This window comes from Notechis scutatus, unplaced genomic scaffold, assembly GCF_049901735.1.
Source record: "Notechis scutatus isolate UNSWTSFEM ecotype Mainland unplaced genomic scaffold, rNotScu1.2 NSCUCTG155, whole genome shotgun sequence".
Lineage (NCBI taxonomy): Eukaryota > Metazoa > Chordata > Lepidosauria > Squamata > Elapidae > Notechis > Notechis scutatus.
Window position 1 is genome coordinate 1 of NW_028263032.1, and position 22,422 is coordinate 22,422.

The 22,422-nt window shown below is 46.9% G+C and overlaps 1 long non-coding RNA gene across 1 annotated transcript; it reads right to left on the reverse strand.

The window, feature by feature from the left end:
- Positions 1 to 5,620: 5,620 nt before the first annotated feature.
- On the reverse strand, positions 5,621 to 8,525 carry LOC148128700 (uncharacterized). Its single transcript, XR_015746167.1, has 3 exons — positions 8,420 to 8,525; positions 7,581 to 8,221; positions 5,621 to 6,138 (listed from the first exon to the last, which is right to left on the reverse strand). It is a non-coding gene; the product is annotated as an uncharacterized LOC148128700 (long non-coding RNA).
- Between the last annotated feature and the right edge of the window lie 13,897 nt (positions 8,526 to 22,422).

Here is a 22,422-nt window from a genome sequence, read left to right on the forward strand (position 1 = left end):
CGAAGACTGGAGCAGGCTTCGGAGAACCATCAAGAAGCCACTCCTGGCGGGAGCAGCCGAGGAGACTCGGCCAGCCCGGAAAGGCCAGGCGGGAGTGGCAGCATGGCTGACTCTACCTTCCAGGAGGCTCCACGGAAGAGGCAGGAGAAACAGCGAACCCGTCCGAACAGTCCGGAGACAAAACCACAACTGGATTGCATGCAGGTCCAGTCGGAACCCATAAGAGCCCCACCTATTTACGTGACTCACGTACTGCATAGGAAAGGCCTGATTGGTTGGACTGGACCACATGAGGAAGGGTGTTGTGTATTTGCATACTCACCTTGGATAGAGTCGGTCCGGACGGCGAGGAAATTTGAAGAGCTGTCGATTGGGCTGCGAGCACGCGAGCAGCCCGCTATAAAAAAAAAGGCTGCTGCGGTTTCGCCGGTGTATCCCAGTTCTACAGAGAATAAAGAGAATAAAAAAGATCAACTGGGTCTCCAGTCTTCCTTTTACAACGCAACAGAAATCCCTCTTAAATTCTAAGATTCCTTCCCTCCCTCCTCTCATCAAAGCCATTGCTTAAAAGTGGGGAGGGATCCAATGTCAGAGGCAGAACCGGGGTGGCCAAATTCAGAAGTTGAGGATCGTTTCCAGTTGGGAAACCTCCTGGGGGCATCTTGTTAGCCAGCTTGATCAGAACCGCTGATGCCTGGTGCCCCTTCATCCCACACTTGCCAATGAAGGCCACTGGCATTCCTCCATTAGACCTTTGTCACCTGGAAAGCATCCACCCACCACAAGAAAGCAACCTGGGGGAATATCTAAGGTGACACTTTCTGAAGTGGCACTTCCTGAATCCAAGACTGAGCTCTTCCCTCCTTGAATACGCCTGCCATGAGCCCAGTTCTCCAGGGGTCTCCAAGAGGGGGAAAAGACCAGCCAGGACCTGAAAGAGACCTGCAGGCATGGAATGGCCTCCTGGGAAGGTGGAGGGTTCATCCCACCTGGAGGTTCCTAAGGAGGTCTGGACCACCACGGTGAGGCTGGCCTTCCCAGCCACACAGCCAGGAAACCACCCGAGGAGGCGGCTGGGGAGAAGTCCGCCAGTTCTGCCTCCCTCTCTGGCTCTGGAGCTCCCCTTCTCCCCTGGGCCGCCTGGGTGGGAGCCTCTCCTCCTATCCCAGCCTGCAGGGATCCTCCTCCTCCTGCTCTGGGCGATGGGGCTGCCCTGGGTGGCTGGCGCTTCCTGCCCCCCCCCCTGCCCCCGTATCCTCTGCTCCCCCCCTCCTGTCTCAGACCCCCAGCTCTCCCTCCTGGGCCGATGGGTGCATGGGAGTGGAAACCCCCCAACGACTGGAGACCTGGGACACAGGGACCCCCAAGGGCACTTTCAGAGCCTGCGAGGTGGGGAGGCCGAGAAGGGGGCCGCAGAGCCCACTATAAGAGCCACATCCCACAACCAGAAGACCTGGGGCCTCAGGCGCCCCCAACCCCTTTTCTTTGGGGGCCTGGCAAGAAGAGACGGGCGTGGGCGCCCACCGCAGGGCAGCATGGAGGCGTGGGGGCGCCCACCCAGGGCAGCATGGGAGAAGCCCTTGAGGCAGCCTCAAAAGGCAGCCCTGAGACCTCCAGACAGACAAGGCAGGAAGTCCTGCGCCATGGAGCCCAACACTCGTGTTGCTGGGGGAGACGGTTGTTAAATGAGTTTTGACCCACTTTATGACATTTCTGGCCCTGTTTGCTAGGCGAATCACTGCAGATGTTTAGTCAGCCAGACGGTTCTTAAGTGCATCTGCCTTCTGCACTGACTTTGCTCGAAAGGGGATCATGTGACACACACCGGGGACATTGTGTGAACATCATGCGTGTGTGAGACAGTTGTCTAAATGTAATTCCTGGGACCCCAGGAAGGCTGCCAGGGCCGCCAGTGTGGAAAGGGTCCTAAGTCATCTTTCTCCAGTGCCACTGTGGCATTGAATGGTCACTAAATGGAACAGCTGTGGGTCGAGGACCCTCTGCCAGGTAAAAGAGCGAAACCGTCACAGGAAGGAGGGAAGAGGAGGATTCCCTGATAAGTCCTGGCAGAGCTGCAGGAAGTTTCTCCCCTGGCCTCCTCTTCCTTCTCCTCCCGCCTTCCATGATTCCCCTCCTGCCTCTTTTTCCTCCATCCATCCATCTTCCCCTCCGCCTCCCTGGGAAAGAGAAACAGCCTGGAAGCCCCTTCGGGTTTCTGAGGGAAGTAAGCTGACATTCGGGGTGGGGTGGGAGTGAGCTCCAGGGGTTCAGCCTGACCTCCCTGATTTTGGGGTCTCCTTTCACCCGGAAGGCCTTTTTCTGAGTTCTGAAAGGATCAGAGACTCTCCTCCAGCCTCGGCCCTTCCTTCTAGCCGGGACCAGGAGCTGGTGGGCTTCACAACTGGGGGAACAGCAGAGCCCCACCTGCCAGGTGCAAAGCTGGCAAACCAGACTCAGATCCTGGCAAGAGATGCAACCTGGGGACCCCTCACCCCATTCACTCCCCACCTGCCCTGGGCCCCATGGAGCAGATCCCCCACCCTGCCCAGCAAGGCCAGAGGGAGCCCCTCTAGGGGGTGCCCCACTTCCCTGTAAAGCAGGAGGAAGAATCCCTGGCTGCCCCAGGGCAACGCTGGGCAGGGCCCCAGGCTGGCCTCCCCTCCCCCTGGACCCCCCACCAGCCCACACCTGGCCTGCAGGGTCTCAGGGCTCACCTGGGAGCTCCACCTGTCCCCCATCTGTGATGCCAGAGCCGCTCTCCAGCCAATCCCAAGGAAGGATCCTTCCTCAGAGGTGGGCTTTTTGATATAGCACCTGAGCTGCCCAGACCAGATGGGAGGGGCTCTGCCTCCTCTCCCCTGCCCTCACTGGGGGAGGCAGACCCACTGCAGACCCCCTGGCCCTGCAGGACCCCTGCATGCCCCCCCTCCTCACAGCACAGTCCCCTGCCAAACCCTCTCCGAATCCAGCCCTTTGGAGGCTGCTTGACCTGGTGAGGAGGAAGCCAGGACCAGAGAGGCCCTCAGCCTCGGCCAGATATCTATATGTTTCAAAATGAGGGAATTGTTGAACGACTGGAAGATTCTCCCTTTCAATAAATATTGCTAAAGGGACAGCTGTAAAATTCAGAGGAATTCAGCTGTTCAGCAACAGCTACTGAACATGATACCTTATAAAAAGCGATTGACGCACTTGTTCCCACTGACAGCAGCCAGTGCATGTGGGTGGGTGGTGAGAGAATGTAGAAAAGAGGTCAGGAGGAAGCTCTGGGAACCAAACACCAGCCTGGTTGCCTGATCCTCTCCCTAAAAATGCCAGAATGATGTGAAATGCCATGCTTGACTGGCTCCCAGCTGAGGAGGGAAATCTTCATCCCTCTTATGTGAGTCTTTCTTGATTTCCTGTAAAACCTCCTTTGCAAAAAGAATTCAGCAGAAAAGCTGTCTGGGATTTCAGTTTGGGATTGTATGTACTGCACAGCAAAAAAAAAAAAAGGAAATAAAAAAAATAAAAAAAGTGTGTAAAGAAATTTCCATCTGTATATTTTTTTCTTTCATCAACCAGAGAAATAAAATAGCCGTTTTCAGGCTCTTTAATTTTCCACTCTACAATTTGTACCTAAAGCATTCCTCTGCTCCTCCTCCAAGCCTGTCTCATCTGTGAAGGGCTGGAGAAGATGTCCAGAGAAAGGGACCTTGGGACTCTTTCCAGGAGGAGGTTGCAGGGATCCTGTCTCAAAGGCAGCCTGCATCATTGACCAGGTCACAAACCTCCAATGCTGCATAATGTTCATCCAGCTCCAAGAAGGGCTGAATAAGTTGGGGGGACTTCTAGGTTTCTAGGAAGAGGCACCCATGGAAGCTGCTCCGCTCTTCAACCACAGATTGCTGGTCAATTGGGAATCCATTTTATTTCTCATAAAGGCTCCTAACTGCTGAATAGGATCCCTTTGCAAATTCCATTTAAGGAGATAAGAAAAGCTCTGGTGGATCAGAAGAAGGTCAGTCTAAGATTCACACAAATCCCTCTGGTTTTTGCACAAGCAGTAGAAGAAGGCCGAGACTTGTGGCTTTGTGCCACATGGATGAGGGGTTTATCCAGAGGTGGAATTCAGTAGGTTTTGACCAGTTGTGGAGAACCGGTAGTGGAAATTTTGAGTGGTTTGGAAAACTGGCAAATACTGCCTCTGACTGGCCTCGCCCCAACTCTTCTCTGCCTCCCACTGAGTCCCAGCTGATCGGCTGGATTGGTTGCCCTGCACAGGAGAACGGAGCTGGAAAGCAGGTTAGTCGGGAGAGGAAGGAATGGGCTTTTGAAGTAACTTTCCACTGCCACGCACACAAAGCCCCGCCCACAAAGCCATGCCCACAGAACCAGTAGTAAAAAAATTTGATCCCCACCACAGCAATTATCCCACAATTTCACTTTCCTCCATCACTACCCACAACATTGGACACTCGGCCATCTCACTCTCTAGGAATCTCCAATTTTAGTATCTCACATTAATCTGAGAAAATGTTTCCAAAATTCCCACCCCAAATTCAATAAGAACTAAGGCAGGACTGGATCCTCTCAAAGTCCCCCAGGAAGTTTTCCTGCGTGAGGGAGGATTAGAACTCAAAGCCTCCCGAATCTTGGCCGATACAACCAACAAGTCCTAAATCAATTATTATCAGGAAGCTCACTCAAATTGATCGGCAATTCATGCAAAAAAAAAATTAGGCTGTGCGTTTTCGAGAAGATGGGTAGGCTCCATAAACAATGCCATTGTTTCATTTGAGGAATGAAGGCGGAGATGGAAGGTTCTGGAAACGCCATTTTACAGCATGCACCTTCTTTAGGCCCGACTGCCCCTGTTTTTCTTTGTACAACACCTGAACTAAGGAATCTCTGAAACATTGTCTTGGGTTTAGGTCCAGGGGCCACAGGAGAAGTCTCCCATCCTAAAACGTATCCTGATCCCTTTCTATTTTGAGTGCACCATGGTGGGTCTGTCCCCATTCTTGGGAAGGGGACATATTGTGTGAGTGTGTTTGCTTTGTATATTGACAACACGCAAGTTTTAGGGGAACCTTTGAAAGTGAGCTCAGTCTGCTCCTAAACTGTGAGCCCTATCTGACCATCACAACACCCGAAGGACATCCAGATATACACAAAGCCTTGTTTTTCTATGCTTCAAGCATGGACCTCAATCTGATCGTCGGTCCACTCATATTTTATCTTTTTGGAATGTGCAGTAAGTTTAACACATACTAAATCTCACACGTGGTCATTTTGCCATTCTAGGCCCTTTTGCTTTTTTTCTATCAGCTGCCTGTTGTCTTTCCGCCTTATTCCTTGGATGGCTCCAAAGATCACAAAGCTAGAACTTCTTGGAAAAATCCATCACTTGTTTATACCAAGAACAATCCAAGTTCATTTGCTTAATTTTCATGGTCCAACTCTGCCCTTCTTATCCCAGTTTCATGGTGGGCAACACCCATTCAGCAAAGAGATGGAATGGTGTAGCCACTGGATGCAGATGTTTCCTTGTTATGATACAAGAGTGTTGCGCTGGTCTGGCGTGAGTGAGCAAAGAGATGGGGTTCCCCTGCTTCCTCCCTAAAATATTTTTAAATGAATACTTTTCTTCCTTATCTGCATGATTGGCCTTCAGTGGACATGATTGTAGATGACCAGGGAGAAAAAAGGGAAGATTTCCAGGTTTATGCAGGAATCCTCAGATGTAGCTTTGCTTTCGCTGTGACCACTTGATTTTAGTGAAAGCATACCTTTTACTAGATGCAACTCGACTGCAAATGGAGACGAGTCTTTCTTTCATGAAGGTCCAAGCTGGGCCGGGCCTGATAACGGCTCACCTGCTTGGCTTCAATGCCTTCTCTTTGGCTGTGGGTGGTTCTCTTGTGGATGTCCATGTATCTGGGAAGGGTGAGGAGACAGGAGATATCGGAATATCTCGGAATATCTCGACTGGGCCCAGGAGTTTCTGGACAAAGCCGCTTGCCACTCTTTGTCTCTTCCTTCTTCTTCTGAAAACATCATCAGAAAACTCAAAAGGCCAACAGTAACAATGATTTGGGTCTTATTTACCAGAGCTGGGGAGGAGAGAGATGACTGGAGAATATTGGAGGGCCTCTTCTAGAGGAAGGGATGAAAACAAACAAACAGAAAGAAAAGTGAAAGCTTTCAGGCTTTCTTCCGCCCACCTCCTCATTTGTGGCCCAAAATGTCTTCATCATCAACGTTTGCTAGGCCAGCCCCTTTTGGCACCCCAGGGACCCCCACAGTTGCATTCAGCAGGCAACTTGAAGAAGAAGAGGGTGTAAGTCCATGAACGGAGATTGGACAGCCACTTGTCTGACATGCTATAGGGCAGGAGTGGGATTCAAATGTGGGTGTGGCTGGGTGGGTGTGGCTTCTTTTTTGCAGCACTCCCCCTTGTTTTTGGGCCTCCTGGACCTCAGGGAAGCCTCCTGGGGGGCGTTTTTGCTCCCAGAAGTCTTCCCTGGGGCCCAAGAAGGCCCAAAATGGAGCACAGGGTGGGGCGCACAGCATACATACACATCCCGCACCCCCTTTTGCCTCCTGGGCCTCAGGGAAGCCTCCTGGGCAAAGCAGTAAGACAGCGAGGGGGATCCCGGCACAGCTGATCATCGGGAAGGGAAAAAGAACCTGAAAAGATTCCTTCAGGAGTGACTGGGTGGGGAAGGACGCAGTCAGTGATGTCGGGCAGGCGCAATAAAGACTGACTGGGAGGGGAGGGTGGAGAGGGGCGGGGCCAGACAGGGGCACGATTTGCCGGCTCTCCGAACTGTGCAGAATCATAAGAACCAGATCTATAGAACCGGTCCGAACCAGTAGAATCCCACCTCCAGTATAGGGTCTCCTGCTTGAGCAGGGAGTTGGACTAGAAGACCTCCAAGGTCCCTTCCAGCTCTATTCTGATTGGTTAATAAAGGGCCAAGTCCAGCAAAAGGAGCTGGAGACTCACCGAGAATTCCAATCCCATCAAGGAGTGTCCAGAAGACTCCACGGCTTTGATCCCCAACCTGTGTCCCCTGAGCATGTACAGTCTTCCCTCTCCTAAAGATAGGATTTCTCCTCCTCTCTTCTACAACCCAACGCCTGGTTGTTAAGACAGCAATGACAGAGCCAGGAGGAAAAAGAAAGAAAGAAAGAAAGAAAGAAAGAAAGAAAGAAAGAAAGAAAGAAAGAAAGAAAGAAAGAAAGAAAGAAAGAAAGAAAGAAAGAAGGAAGGAAGGAAGGAAGGAAGGAAGGAAGGAAGGAAAGAAGGAAGGAAGGAAGGAAGGAAGGAAGGAAGGAAAGAAAGAAAAGAAAGAAAGAAAGAAAGAAAGAAAGAAAGAAAGAAAGAAAGAAAGAAAGAAAGAAAGAAAGAAAGAAAGAGGAAAGAGCACCGTCCCACCTAAAAGTGTCAACCAGAATTCCTCTCGTTCCTGAGCTTTTCTTTTGCACAAAATGTTCCCTTTCCTTCCTTCTTCTTTATTTATATTTGTATCCCTTTCATTCTACCGCACACACACACACACACACACACACACACACACACCCTCTGTTCTTACCTTCTGTTCCCGGGCTTGCTTTTTGCTAGTCATCTTGTACAACTTATGTACTTTCTTGGTGTTAAATTCAGTAAACTTGGAAGCAAATACCCATAGATTCCTGAAAGGAGGTGAACAGCTATTTTAATTTTCTCTTTTTAGGAGCTGGGCCAGAAGCCCAGACTTTTCATGCCGGAGGAAAGAGATGCCCCAAAGAAGCAGTGATGGAGAGATGCTTTCTTCTGGGGCCCAAAAGTTCCCTCTTACACAAAAATGTCTTACTTCAAACTTGGGTGATGAAGACTCCCAAGATAAAGTCTGCAGAGTTTGATGCAAGCATGGCATGACCAGTCTGCCACTTTTCTTGACTATTGCAAATGCCGGTATTGTGATTTTCTAGGGGTTTGGACTAAAATGTGGATTTTGTTTTTAACACTCATATTTAACAACATATTTCATTACAAAGGGGAATTCAACAATTGGAGATGGCATCTCATTTGAGGCATTGCAGCAGCTATTCAAGGGGAGTTGGACTGTTTGCTTGTGGCTATGTAGAGATTCTAGGCGATTCCTCTTTTAACTCCATCCCCAGGTTCTGCCTCTTCTTCCCCTAGACCTCCAAACTGAAAAAGACTCCTGACTCGCAAATCTGACTGCAACATCTGGTCAAGAGAGAGGAGGGAGGGAGAGAGAGGGAGAGAGAGAGAGAGAGAGGAGAGAGAGAGAAAGAGGGAGAGAGAAAGAGGGAGAGGGAGAGAGGGAGATTGCAGAATGGGTGGGCAGGCAAATCACCATCTCCATTCTTCAAGAACTTCCTGTTCAGGGTGGATTTTCAAACATTCAGCCATGTGGTCTCCTACCTTGAGCAGGCAACTCCGACTTTGCTCCAGCTGCTCTTCCTCTGTAATGGCTTTTTTTCTGGCTCATCCAGATGCTTCAGGGACCTCTTCACTGGGCTCATCAGCTCTTTGCACTTGGGAGACAGAAAAAGCAAAGCTCCATGTGAGTCGCACATCAGAAGGAAGGCGAGGAAAGGGAGACCCCGATTGAAGCAACCTTTTGAGGCTAGGGGCCCATTTGAATCTGGGGGAGGGGATCTGCTGTGAGCACCCTTTCAAAATGGCAGCCAGAGAAGTCTTCCCCATTCCCAAGACAAGTCTCCAGGCTACAGAGAGGACAACATTGGAGTGGGAGGTTCCACTCTTGCAAAGCAGACTCTCTCTTTTCATCCCATTCTCAGAAGATCTACAATTCTTCTGTGTTAGAGGTAAACTGGTTGCAGGAAAAATCCTTTTCCGTTGAGATGAACCTGCCAGGGACCGTGTTTGGCTTTCCAGCATGTCAGCCACCTTAACTGAAAAGGGGAAGAAAGCGAGAGGGCGAAGGAACCTGACGTGTATCCAGAGAAACACCTGGAGCCACACGGTCTCCAGCCCCAGTTGGCTGGGCAAGAACAAGCAAGCGAAAGCGATCCAGAGTTCAGGATGGGATTTACGCTAGTCTGGGAGGCCCTAAAATCTTGGAGACGGTGCGAGAGGTTCCCCACCTTTCTTGAGGTGAATTCATTCAGGTGGAGGAAGGAGCTTTTGTTTGATCCAGAGGGACCGATCGTTTCATGAAAGAGGCAGCCCTTGACTTACAACCATGAGAAGCTTCTGGCGGCACTGAACCAAGTGACTTATGACCCTTATGGCCGTTGCAGCATCCTCTTGCCACTAAGAGATGGCGGGGGGTGTTTGAGGTGCAGGGCCCCACAGGCTCACCCCATTGACTGTTGCACTACCCCAAAACCAGTGCCTCGAATACGGCAGCACATTGGGAAATTAGAGCAAAGCCGCCACGACCACATTCGAGGCACCGGCTCTGGAGTGGTGCAACAGTCAATGGGGTGAGCCTGCAGGGCCGGCACCTTGAACGCCCCCTGCTGCCTCTTAGTGCCCCTCTGGCCGCCCCTTGGGGATGCTAAGAGGTGGCAGGGGGCATTCGAGGCACCGGCACCACAGGCAAACCCCATTGGGAAGAGAGTTTAAAAGAGATGCAAGCTGAGTGCGGTGTCTGCTGGGAGCAAACGTGAGTTTACCTTGTGTTGACTTTGCTTATCTGTGTTCCTGGCGTCTTCCCCACCGTGATGAGTTATTGCCATGCCTTCAAGTCTGGAATTCCTTCTCCTGCCCTGCCTAACTAATGACCTCCTCTTGCCTTGATTGGACTTCTAGTTACAGTGTTTGTTGACCACGTTTTGGTCTTGATTCTCTGCAGCCAAAGGCTGTTCCTGGGAGAGTTTTCCTCCAGCCCAGAAGGTAACCACGACATTGGGGGCAAAGTTCGAGCTAATAAGGGGACTCCTGCTGATTATCTGACTGGGTTGCCTTTGGTCATCACAGTTAAAAGGTGCAGGTGTGAATGCAGCCACTGGGGAAGAGACTGGGTTTAGTGGGTCGTGTGGATCTCACAAGAGTCAGTCGGGTGGGGTGGTAGTTGAATCCCAGGGGGCCCTGAGTTCCAGTCCTGCCTGGGGTGCCAAGCCAGCTAGGAGGCTCTGGACCAGCCGCTCTCTCGGAGCCCTGGGAAAGAATAAAATTATTTTATTCCTGTATCGTACATCTGGTTCCATTTCTACAGCGACATTGCAATGTGTGTGTCGGGTCTTTTTTATTTTACACCCCGATTATGACTGTTATTCTCCTCATGGTACAACGGCGCCTCTTTGGAAGAGACTAAGATGGGGCGCCATCATGATAACTGTTATTCTCCTCGTTCTACCACAGACCCAAAGGAACAAGGAGCGCTGTGATTGGATGAGACGCTCAAAAGAAAAGGCGCCTTTTACCCAGAGAGGAGCTGAGAAAGAGCGCGAGGGGGGGTGCTGAGAGCTCCGGCTCCCGTCAGAGAGCAGCGGCAAGGGGACTTGGTGGGGGGAGGGGGGGCGACGATTTCGGGGTCCCTGGAGGGGGGTGGCTGGTCCGGGCCAAGGAAGCGGGGCGGGCGAGGAGAAAGGGGAGAGCCGGGCTGTCTGTCTGGGAGGGCAGGGGGGAGGGGCGCTTCGTGCTTGGGGAGGGAGCGGGAGAGGAGCAGGCAAAGCACCCGAGAAAGGCGGCAGAGGAGCCGCAGGAGAAGCGAGCTGAAGGGGCCCAAGAACCGCGTAGAGTCGTAACCTGTGTCTGCAGGTCTGTTGTGGTGGGGAGCTTTGTTGAGTGTATGTGGCAACTTCTATCCCAATTCTCCACCACCCTGGTCCTGCTGCGACCTCAGCCGAGCGATGGTCCAATAACTGGGAGGGAATTTGTGGTGCCAACGGAGATGTTCTAAGTCCCCTCTGCCCTCCAGCCCTTCACGATGGCTCCAGCCCTGGATCAGCCCTCCAGCCCTGGATCTGCTGGCCAGTCTGACTTCCACAGAGAGGAGGGTGGCCAGTCTTTTGGCCTCCAGGAGGCATCCAGAGGAGGGGGGGCAGTGAGAGACCTGCCATCCTACAGGCACTTCTGGCCATAAAAGCAGGGCAAAGACCCCGTTGGAGAAGGAGCAGGTGCGGGGTTTGAGAGGGAGGCTCCTTCCCTCCATGAAGTCTCAGATACAACCGCCCCCCCATTTCCTGGGCTGCTCCCTCACCAGCCCCCAGGAAGGTCAAGAATGACCCCACAGGATTTCAGAAGTTGGTATGTTCCAACGACTCTCTGCCTGCCCAGAATCCCCCTGTCCAAGTGGATCAGCCCGAAGAAGCAGCAAAAGGTCTCAGCTAATAAAAAATATACCCCGTTGCCATGACGATGTTTCCGGGCCTCCATCTTGACTGTATTAGAATAAAATACAGAATATAGAATTAGAATAGAATAGAATATAGAATTGAATAGAATAAAATAGAAGAGAATATAGAATAGAACAGAACAGAATAAGAACAAAATAGAATAAGAGTGGAATATAGAATAGAATAAACTTGATTGTCACTTTAACTATAGACTAATCGACATAGATTAAAATGAAATTTCACTGAACAGAGCTCTCAAAGGTTGTTAAGTGAATCTCCACTGTCATGAAGCAAATCACACAGTTATTAAGTGAATCAGGCTGTGGTTGAGCAACTCTGGCTTCCCCAATGCCTGAAATTGGCAAAAAACAAAACAAAAAACAACGGTCACGCATTGGGATCAGGTGACCCCAGGGATGTTGCGACGGTTGTAAGTGCGAGTACGGGTTGTAAGTCACTTTGTCTGAGGCCGTTGTAACTTTGAAGCATTATTAAAGAAACAGCCATAAGTCCAGGGCTGCCTGTAACGGACCTGGGTGGGGAAGATGAAACCCTTTAAGCCTCCTGCCTTTGTCCAAGTTCTGCCTTTAAGGAGCTCATGGATTTGCTCCATTTGTATCTGATTCACAGCAGCCTCAAAAGCATAAATACGATTCCAGCCTTTACGCCATCGAGTCCAAGGTTAACCCAGTTCCAAACCAGGGTGCCAAACTAAGGTAGCTTTCAAGGTCTCCGATTTAGCTTTAATAGTTACGCTTTATATGGTGTTTCATTTGAGTTTCTTCAGGAAATTAGACAAAACTTATATAAAATGCTTTCATCTATTGCATTTGCTGCTTAAACTTAAAAAATACCCCATATCTATCCAGCTTTCTTCTCATTTATTAAAGTAGGCAATGCTAAAGTTCCCCACAACTGGGGGTGCAGCCCCCCTCAGGGAGACCCTCTCTGGGGGGGAGACGAGTCAGTTTTATCAATGGAGACTTTGTGGAAAAAGTTCATAGTCTTAAATTTCTAGGAACTCATATTTCCGACAACCTTACTTGGTCGGTTCACACTATGGCCACTGCCAAGAAGGCCCAACAGCGCCTGCACTTTCTGAGGCTGCTGAAAAAGAGTGGTCTGGGTGAGAAGTTGCTGGTTACTTTTTACCGTTCTACCATCGAGAGCATTCTGGCCTACTGTGTAACGGTGTGGTGTGCTGGATGCTCTGCAGTGGATGAGAAGATGCTCCAGAGAGTTATAAACACAGCACAAAAAATCATCGGTTGCTCTCTTTCTTCTTTGGAAAAGATTGCGAAGACCAGACTCCTCTCTAGAGCACTAAAAATCTCCACAGACCATTCTCATCCTGGACATTCATATTTCGAACTGTTACCATCAGGGAGGCATTATAGGTGTCTTAAAATGAGGACTAATAGATTGAGAAACAGTTTATTTTCTAAGGCAGTAATTGTCCTGATTCAAACAGTGCGTTTGTGGTTTCGTATGATTATGATTATGATTATGATTATGATTATGATATACTCTGTTAGTATGATTGGGATGTGGTGTTTGGGGCACTGTGCTGGAGTAGCTTTCAAATTTCATTGTATTCGTGGAATGCAATGACAATAAAGGTATTCTATTTAGAGGATTAATAAGGCCTCTACATCAGAAAAAAAAATGCAAAATCCATTGTAGGCGAGAGACACAATTCAATGAAATTTGGGTGGATTTTATAGTTTATTTCATTAGCAATAGACCACGATATGGGAGTATTTTAGGTATGTGGTAAACATGTGTGCAGTCCCCACCTCTTTACTTACCTTTTACTACATCTGGACTGCCCAGCCATCGTGGGTGGGTGTTATTTGTATGCTTACATACCAGGATGGTTTATATTGTTTGTTAAGCATTGTTCATTTTCTTTTTTAAATGGATGATTCATTTCATAATTAGTCCAGTCTCCAAGTTGGAGCCGGTGAACTTCGGTGCTTCTTAATGTGGCAAATGGACTTGCCACAAGTAAGAGTTTCTCCCCTCTAATTCTGTCCTGGGAGAAAATGGCTGTAATGGAAATCAAGACTTATTTAAGGTATAAACAACTTTATGGAGAGGACTAAAATATCACAAAACTGTTAGCAGGCTGTTCAATCCTCCCACCTGTGCCAGGCTCTCAAAAGGAGGGTTGAAAAGGGGAAAGACAAATGATGCCAGCAGAGGCTGCAGCTAGATTTTTTCCCCTATGAAATGCTGGTTTCGGGACAGAGAGATGGAGGAAGATGGAAACCTCCCTTTTTTATTCTGTAGTCTGAACGTCCAGGCGAGGGTGAAGAGTTGAGATGGCCAGAAATACCAGTTGGCACCCAATCTTTGGAAATGAAGACCCAACGCTTCTCTCAAACCCACCCGAGATAGAAAGCTGTCATCAAAATCAAGGTCTTTAATTGGGGTCAGATAATTAATTGGGTGTGGCTAGGTGGTCGTGTGACCGGGTAGGTGTGGCTAGGCGGGTCATGTGACCGGGTGGGCGTGGCTAAGTGCAAAGTCCTAAGTGCGATGACCAGTCATCATTCACTTTTTTCAGCCCTCTGAATAGTCCCCATGTGTCATGTAGGGTGATGAAGTAGGGTTGCGTCCAGCCAGATGTCCTGAAACACCCCAAAGCAACAGCTGAACTTTCTTTGGGAAGAGAAAAAAAAGACCTGAATTTCAACTATTTAAAATAATCCAGGCAACCCACTCTGGTTATCTACAATGGAGGCAGTTATACATCCAAACGTTTTAGTCTATGATAACATTGTAAGATACAAAGACTTATGACATGAAACCGGAGAGTTACAGGGTAGGAATCAAATACAAATCCAAGGAAAGGAGATAGCATGGTGGCCCTATGCACAAATACGAACACATTATAAAAAAAGATAAAGAACAATTTGGCTTTAATAGGGAGTTCCGGTCTGCAGCGCTTCGGAGCAGGCAGGAATCCAGGACTGTGCGCGGTTTCTGCCTGTGCTCGCTGCCCAAGTGCTCCGAGCCATCTGGCTTCGGGGCTATCCACCTCCGTAGAAGGTGGCGAAGACAGGGGGATCTGGCAGGGTTGAGAGATATCGCACCTCTCTTCCCTAGCCGGCTAAACCCCTTTTCCGAAGGCAGCTGAGCGGCAGTCAGAAATGGCCGCCACATAGAAGCGCTTAGCCGGAAAAGAAAGTGCAGGAGGAGCTGTGAAGAAGTGAAAGTGTTTTTTGCTGACCGGGATAAAGCAACAGCGAAAGTACCCTGGAACTTAAAGTTTGCCAAAGATACATCGTTTCCAGAGATTTACAAGTGGAGAATGGAAGTTTAAAAGGAAAAGGTTTTCTTTCTTTTCACTCTCCTTCCTAACGTGACAGTGAATAGAACCGCAAGAGAAATTGGAAAACCCGCATTGGAGGTAATTAAATGCTAAAGGGATAAGGATTTCTGAACATTTTTTTTTTAAAAAAAACCTTTTTTGCTGTAAGTGGGAAGGGAGAGGGGAAAAAATTGGAGCAGAATTTGAAAGTAAGGAGGAGATTGCCTAGAATTTTAAAGAGCTATTAAATATTAACAAGACTTCTGAAAGATACATTTTAACTGGAACTTTGTGACTAAACAGTAACCCCAGAAAGAGAAAGGGAAGAAAGAAGAAAGTACTAAAAGAAACAGCTTATTTGGATTGTTTGGTGATTTTGGAACTTTTGGGAACTATCTTTGATTAAAAGCACTTAGGTGGTTGTTTTGGAAAAACTTTTTCTCTCTACAATGGCATCACTTGTGGATGAATTGAAAATTGAATACCAAAAATACAAAAAAGAAGAACAAGAAGGGAAAGATTCTCTTGGCACTCTTTTTCAATTTTTAGAAATGGCGGTTTACACTTATGAAAAACTGACTGTGCAACAGGATGACTGGGATAAAGAAGAAGTCATCTTTGATGAACAAGTGACTCTATTTGGGGAAGGAAAAAGGGGACTTTAAGATTTGAAAAACAACCAAAAAAGAGAAAAATAAGGTGAAAAGTGGATACAATGTTAGAAAACAACAGAAAGGGAAAGCAGAAGAAGAAAAGGAGGTGGAGAGACAAGGGGGTAAAAAGGGCAAGGAGAAGAATAAGCAAGGGAGAAAGGAAGGGATGAGAAGCCTCAGTGGTGGGGAGCAAGATGTAAAGAAACAAAATTTATTTAGAGACAATGGGTAAATTTAATTGAAAAGGGGATTCTGTAAAGGTACATAAGATTGTATTTTTATATTTGTATTTAGAAATAATGTTAGAAAATTGGAAACAACATGTAACCAAAAATGGGATAGAACATTTAGTGTAATTTAGTGAAATCTTTGTGAAGAAAAAGAAGATAATGAAATAAATGAGAGAATTGAAGTAGGAGAAATGGGAACATTTTAATGGTATAATGATTTAAAATATGTGATGTGGGGGGGAAATAACTATGGAAAGTATAAGTGTTCCCATAAAAGTATGATATTTAATTGAAAAGTAATGTGTAAAATGTTTAAGATATAAATGAATATTAATATTTATGATTAGATTTGTATTGGCATTGATAGTTGTTTTAATTACATCATATACCTATAAAAGTTTTTCTTTTTTTTTGTTTGTTTTTCTTATAAAATACATTGTGTAATTTTAGAATGTACTAAACAGAATCCCAATGCAAGTTATGTATTATATTAAGTATTATAAATTTAGGGGAAAGAGTTAAAGGCGTCATACTCCAATCAGTGTACAGGAGAAGTTTTGTTTAAAGAGAAAAGATAAATGGATAGCTGGAAACAGAACAGAACAGACAAAGAATAATAAGTATTATGATTTGAACTGAGATGAGATAAATAAAATAAAATTAAGAAAGTTAAAAGAGGGGAGAAGCTATATAGAAAATTGAAAATGGTAATAAGATATGGAATGGTATGTAAAATGAATATGAATTTGAATTTGTGTCTGTATGAAGAGTTGTAACCCGGAATCAAGCAGCTTTCAGAAAAGATGTTTTATGTTTTTATGTTTTATGTTTTATTTGTTTGTGTATTGTCTTTGAAAATCAATAAAACTGTTTTTTAAAAAAAACAATTTGGCTTTAATATGACTCAGCAAGAATTAGATAAGATTTGGCATGGAGAGGAAAGGAAAATGATTAGTAAAATATACAAGTATCTTTTGGACTATAAATTAAAAGAAGAAACAGTCAAGGAATGTATGATAATTTGGGCTAAAAATGTGGGCCACAGTATTGAATTAGACAAGTGGGAACATATTTGGCAAATAAATTACAGATTAACCATGTCAAGTCTCGTACAAAGAGAATTTGTATAAAATGGTTTACCATTGGCATCTGCCACCTGCAAGACTGGCTAAGATGTTCCCGAATCTTCCGCCAAATTGTTGGAAGTGTAACTGCGTCCAGGGAACATACTTTCACCTGTGGTGGATGTGCCCATGTACTCAGAAGTTTTGGAGAAGCATTAGAAATTGGATACTAAACATAACTAAACAAGATGTAAAACTTGAACCCGAAACCTTCCTGCTAGGCATGATAGATTCAAAAATGGGGGGGAAAAAACACCAATATTTAATCTTGCACATTATAATGGAAGCCAGGAATAAGCTATGCACAAAATTGGAAATTGTCTACTATTCTGTCAGAGGAGACGGTCATCAAAAAAATTCACGAGTGCGCAGAGATGGATAGCCTAACTAATTACTCAAAAATAACCAAGATAGTGATTACTATAAAACTTGGAATTGTTGGTATGAATGGTTTAAAGAAAAGGCAATACTTGACAACTGGATAAGTTATGAAATTATGGAAGACGTGCGTATAATCATAAAGTATTTTGTGAGATTAAAGCATTAAAAGAACGAAGAAGGTACTGTAACACGTAATCACGTCAATGTTAGGGGGATAAAAAATGTGTAACCATTGTTCAACTTTTGCTGCAAAATGTATATATGTATGTACTTACATGTATGGCATTCGGCTTTGTTCGGGTATTTTCCCACGTCATTGTAGTTGTTCTTTTAAAGTTGTAGCAACGTTTCAGCAGAATCTCATCTGCCATCATCAGGCTTCTGTATAGTGTTCGTCTGTGAGTCAGACTTTTACAGTGGTTTCAGATTTAAATTTGGGGCAGCCTATTGCTGTGCCAGAATGGTTTTTTCTTCATCCTGATTGGTTGGGAGTCTTGGTCTGTGTTTATTGGTCTCAGAGTTTGCTGTGTTCTGCTTGATTGGTGTCTCTAATATCTTCTGTCTGTTTTTTGGCTCTTTTTGTATCTTGATTGGCTGGCAGCATTGTGTTACTTTATTGGAGGCCTTTAGTGCAGCTTGGCTTTGGGTAAATGGATGGCTATCATTAGTTAGGAAGCTGGGTTTCATCTGGGTGCCTGGTTGGGGTGTGTTTGAGCTGGAGGTATCAGGGGGGATCTGTTTGTGCCCAGGTGTTTGCCTGGCTTGTGGTGTGGAGATTTTTTTGTTTGTGAGTGCAGGCTTCCAAATGATTGACAGCCTGGTGGAATAATCTCTTCTATTCATGCTTTCTGGTCTTTTTTCAATCTCTATGGCTTCTCTGATGATTCTGTGGCTAGGGTTTTCTATAGTGGCTAGGGTTTTGGTACCAGGATGGAGCTGACTATTGGTCTAAGTGGAGTTCCCCAAGATACACAAAGAAGGAACTCCACTTAGACCAATAGTCAGCTCCATAGGCTCACCTCTACAAAACCTAGCCAAATTTCTCGCCAAACAACTACAGCCCTATGCAGAATCCATCAACTCACATGTAAGAAACTCATTCCAGTTCATCGAGATCATAAAGAAACAAAACTTACAACCCAGCGACCTATTAGTGAGCTTCGATGTCATATCCTCTTCACCCAAGTGCCAATAAAAAAGCCTTGACAGCCATCCAAAACAAATACAACCCCCCCAGCACATCCTAGATCTGACCAACCACTGTCTATCCAATACATACTTCACCTACAACGGACAAAAATACAAACAAATAGAAGGAGCACCCATGGGATCACCCCTCTCACCTGTCATCGCCAACCTCTACATGGAACACTTTGAAACACAAGCTCTAGAAAATATGATCACAAACCCAAACTCTGGCTCAGATACGTAGATGACACCTTCATAATCTGGCCACACGGGAAAGAAAAACTGAACAACTTCCTCACACACCTCAACAGCCTACACCCCAAAATACAATTCACCATGGAAACAGAAGCTAACAATCAACTTCCTTTCCTAGATGTCTTGGTATACAAAAACCCAATGGCTCCCTAGGACACACCATCTACCAGAAGAAAACACATACAAACCGCTATCTACATGCACTCTCACACCACCACCCAGCACAGATCAATTCCGTAGCTGAGACACTCATCTCCAGAACAAAATGCTTAGCTGATGAACAACACCTAAAAACTGAACTAAACACTCTCACCAACGTACTAACAGCCAATGGATTCCAAAGAAAGAAGATTACCCACCTAATCCAAAAAGAAACCCCAACCAAAATCCAAGACAGAGAACAAGAGAATGGCAAAGCCCTCCTCCCATATATAAAAGGCACTACAGACAAAATCAGCAAGATCCTCCAAAAACACAACATTAAAACAGCATTCTGCACAAACAGAAAAATATCCACCATCCTAAGAAACCCTAAAGACAAAATCGAGTTAGAAAACCAAGGAGTATACGAATTCCCTTGCACCGCCTGCCCCACCACATACATTGGACAAACTAACAGAAGAATAAGTGCACGCGTTGAAGAACATAAGAACTCAATCAAAAAAGAAGAACCGACCTCTTCCCTGGTCCAACACCTCAAAGCCACAGGACATGAGATTGACTTTAAAAATACCAGAACTATCGCCAAAACCGAACACTTCAACAACAGAATAATCAGAGAAGCCATAGAGATAGAAAACGCCCACACAGCATGAATAAAAGAGATGACACCTCCCGCTTACCTGCCATTTGGAAACCCGCCCTCATGAACAGACGAGTACCTAACATGATGAATGACACCAGACCCACACCCACGAGGGCCACACAAGATGCCACCACCACACTTCCACATAAAAAGCAGACTCACACCCACACAGAAGATGAGACACGACCACAGACCAGAAGCCGCACTGCAGCTGCATCACTACCCACTTCAAACCCCTCTGAGCCATACATGAAGCGAACTGACCCCCACCATGAAGATGCAGCATGACCACGAACTCGAAGCCAAACAGCACGATCACAGCTCACCAGCTCAAATCCCCCAGTAACTAAGACCAACCTGAGCACAACCAAGCCCCACCTGAACAGAACACACCTCCAGCCAATCAAATCATGGCCAACCCCAACCAATCAGAACACAGCCAAACCCCCAACCAATGAGAACACACCCCACCCAATCAGAACACAGCCAAGCCCCCACCCAATCAAGTCACACCCCACTAGCAGTTAAAAGGAAGAAGCAGCTGCAAGCTCACATCACTCTGAGAAGCACAGAGCTGAAGACAGAAGCCTGAAGATGATGAATGAGACTTCATCGAAACGTTGCCAGATACTTCCAATCTTACGCGGGAGAAAACCCGAATAACCAAAGATCCATATATGTGTGTGTGTGTGTGTGTGTGTGTGTGTGTGTGTGTGTGTGTGTGTTTATTTGTTTGTTTTTTAAATAGCAATACTTAATTTATACACAGACCCAAACATAGAGGTATTTTTAATCATTTTCAATTGAAGAAAAAGTTTGATGATTCAAGTAAAAAAATGAAGAGTCTAATTTCTCTCTGGTCTTTCTATTTCCAGCAGCAGAAAATACAAGTTGTCCCTGAATGAGAAGCTCCTGAGGAAAAACAAACGCAGAACTCGGCAAGGAGCTGGAGGGAGAAGGAGAGGAGGTGAGCAATTCTGAGACAGCAACCCCAACTTTCTCTTCTATGATTTCCTCTTCCATCCTCCGTAGCTACTCAGTCTGATGATTCCAGTGGAAACCTTGAGGGCCTCATTTCCCTCTTGTCATCTTCCTCTTTTGCAGGAGAAACATCTTGGAATAGCAGAACCACCATCTCCACTGCAGGGTTCTGCAGCAAGCTGGGGAGGACCAGGAGCTCCTCAGGGAGAACCAGGCCCTGAGGGAAGAGCTGGAGAGGTAAGAAAGACCCAGTTTCCCAAAATATGGGCTAGCCTGAAAATAAGCCCTAGCCTGGTTTTTTGGGGGGTGGGCCTAATGCAAGTGAAGGGGTGGGTTGTGGCCAGCAAAGGAGGCAGCCCCTCCCTTCCCCCCGGTTCCCTCATGAAGGCTCGGCCCCTTCATTGTGGCTCACAGACCAGCAGACCCAGTGAGGGCCAGGCACGTCGGCCCAAGTCTCTGGAGCACCTCCCCAGCTGCCGGCCGGCCAGGGCCCCCTCGCCAGCAGTCCTGCTGCCCTGCCTGAGCTCCAGGGTGGCTCTGCAGCGAGATGGAGGGAGGGAGGGGGAGGTCATTCCCTTCCTCTTCCCTGGCCACCGAGCCTCCTGCATGCCCCCTTCCCCACTGGAGCAAGAGGTGCAATTCCACACCGGTATCCCTCGTGGAGAGACTCCCAGTGCAACGCTCTCTCCCGTAGCTTCAGAGCAAACCTCCTCTTCCTCCCCAACCTTTTCCTCCTGGTTGTTCTTTCCTTGGGACCATGCCGGACAGACGCACGTCCCCCCCAAAATGGTCCATCCAAAGGCTTCAGCCATGCCATCCTGGGATGTGTTCTGTACTGCGATCCCAAAGAAAGGACTGTATGTGTGTGTTGTGTATGTTGTGTGTGAGAGAGAGGGGGAGGGGGAGAGAGAGAGAGAGAGAGAGAACATCACTGCCAGCCCTCCGAGGTTGGATCGGATCTCCCTCCCTACCTCCCTCTCTCTGCAGCAGCAGTGGCAGAGCTTCAGTCCTTCTCCCCCACCCTGCCTGTGCCTGCAGCAGCCCCCGTGCTGGCCGCCCATCACCTGCCCCTGTTGCTGCTGGGGTCGCAGAGTCTGACCGCTCTGCTCTCAGCAGCCCTGCTGGGCCGCCAGCCCACCAGGGGCCCCTTTGCAACCTGTGCTGACTCTGCCGCCTCCCCCACGGCTGCCTTGGGGCTGGCTGAGCACTGGCCTGCCTGCCTCTTTGGGGCTGCCGGCCTCGGGTTTATTTATTTTAATTATTTTATTTATTTATTTGATTTGTCAATTGTTTACAAGATAATAAGTATAAGTGTGTACATAGTTATGAATACATGAAATGGGGACATATAAGAAAAATAAAAGAAAAATAAAAGAAACAATAGGACAGGGACGGTATAAGTATATACATAGTTATGAATACATGAAATGAGGACATATAAGAAAAATAAAAGAAAAATAAAAGAAACAATAGGACAGGGATGGTAGGCACGTTGGTGCGCTTATGCACGCCCCCTACAGGCCTCTTAGGAAAGGGGTGAGATCAATAGTAGACAGTCTAGGTTAAAGTTTTGGGGGTTTGGGGAAGAAACCACAGAGTCGGGTAGAGGATTCCAGACATTGACCCCTCTGTTGCTGAAGTCATATTTCCTGCAGTCAAGTTTGGTTACGGTTTACGTTGAGTTTGTATCTGTTGTGTGCTCTTGTGTTGTTATGGTTGAAGCTGAAGTATTCATTGACAGGTAAGTCATTGCAATGTATGATTTTATATACCATACTTAGATCAGACCGAAGACGGTGTAATTCAAGGTTTTCTAGGTCTAGAATTTCAAGTCTGGTGGCCTAAGGTCTTCTACAACGAGTAGAGGAGTGGAGAACTCTTCTTGTGAAATATTTCTGGACTTTCTCAACTGTGCTACTATCAGATACGTAATGTGGGTTCCAGACGGAGGAGCTGTATTCGAGTGTTGGTCTAGCAAATGTTTTGGATGCTCTAGTTAGTAGTGTGATATTACCAGAGAAAAAGCTACGTTAGGAATAGGTGAACAACTCTTAATGCCTTTTTGGCTGTGTAGTTGCAGTGTGCTCTAGCACTTAGATCATTAGAGGGGAGTACTTCAAGGTCCCTGACAGAGCTTGGATCATCAACAAGATGTTTACAGCTGCGCTGAGCCTGGCCCTCTCTG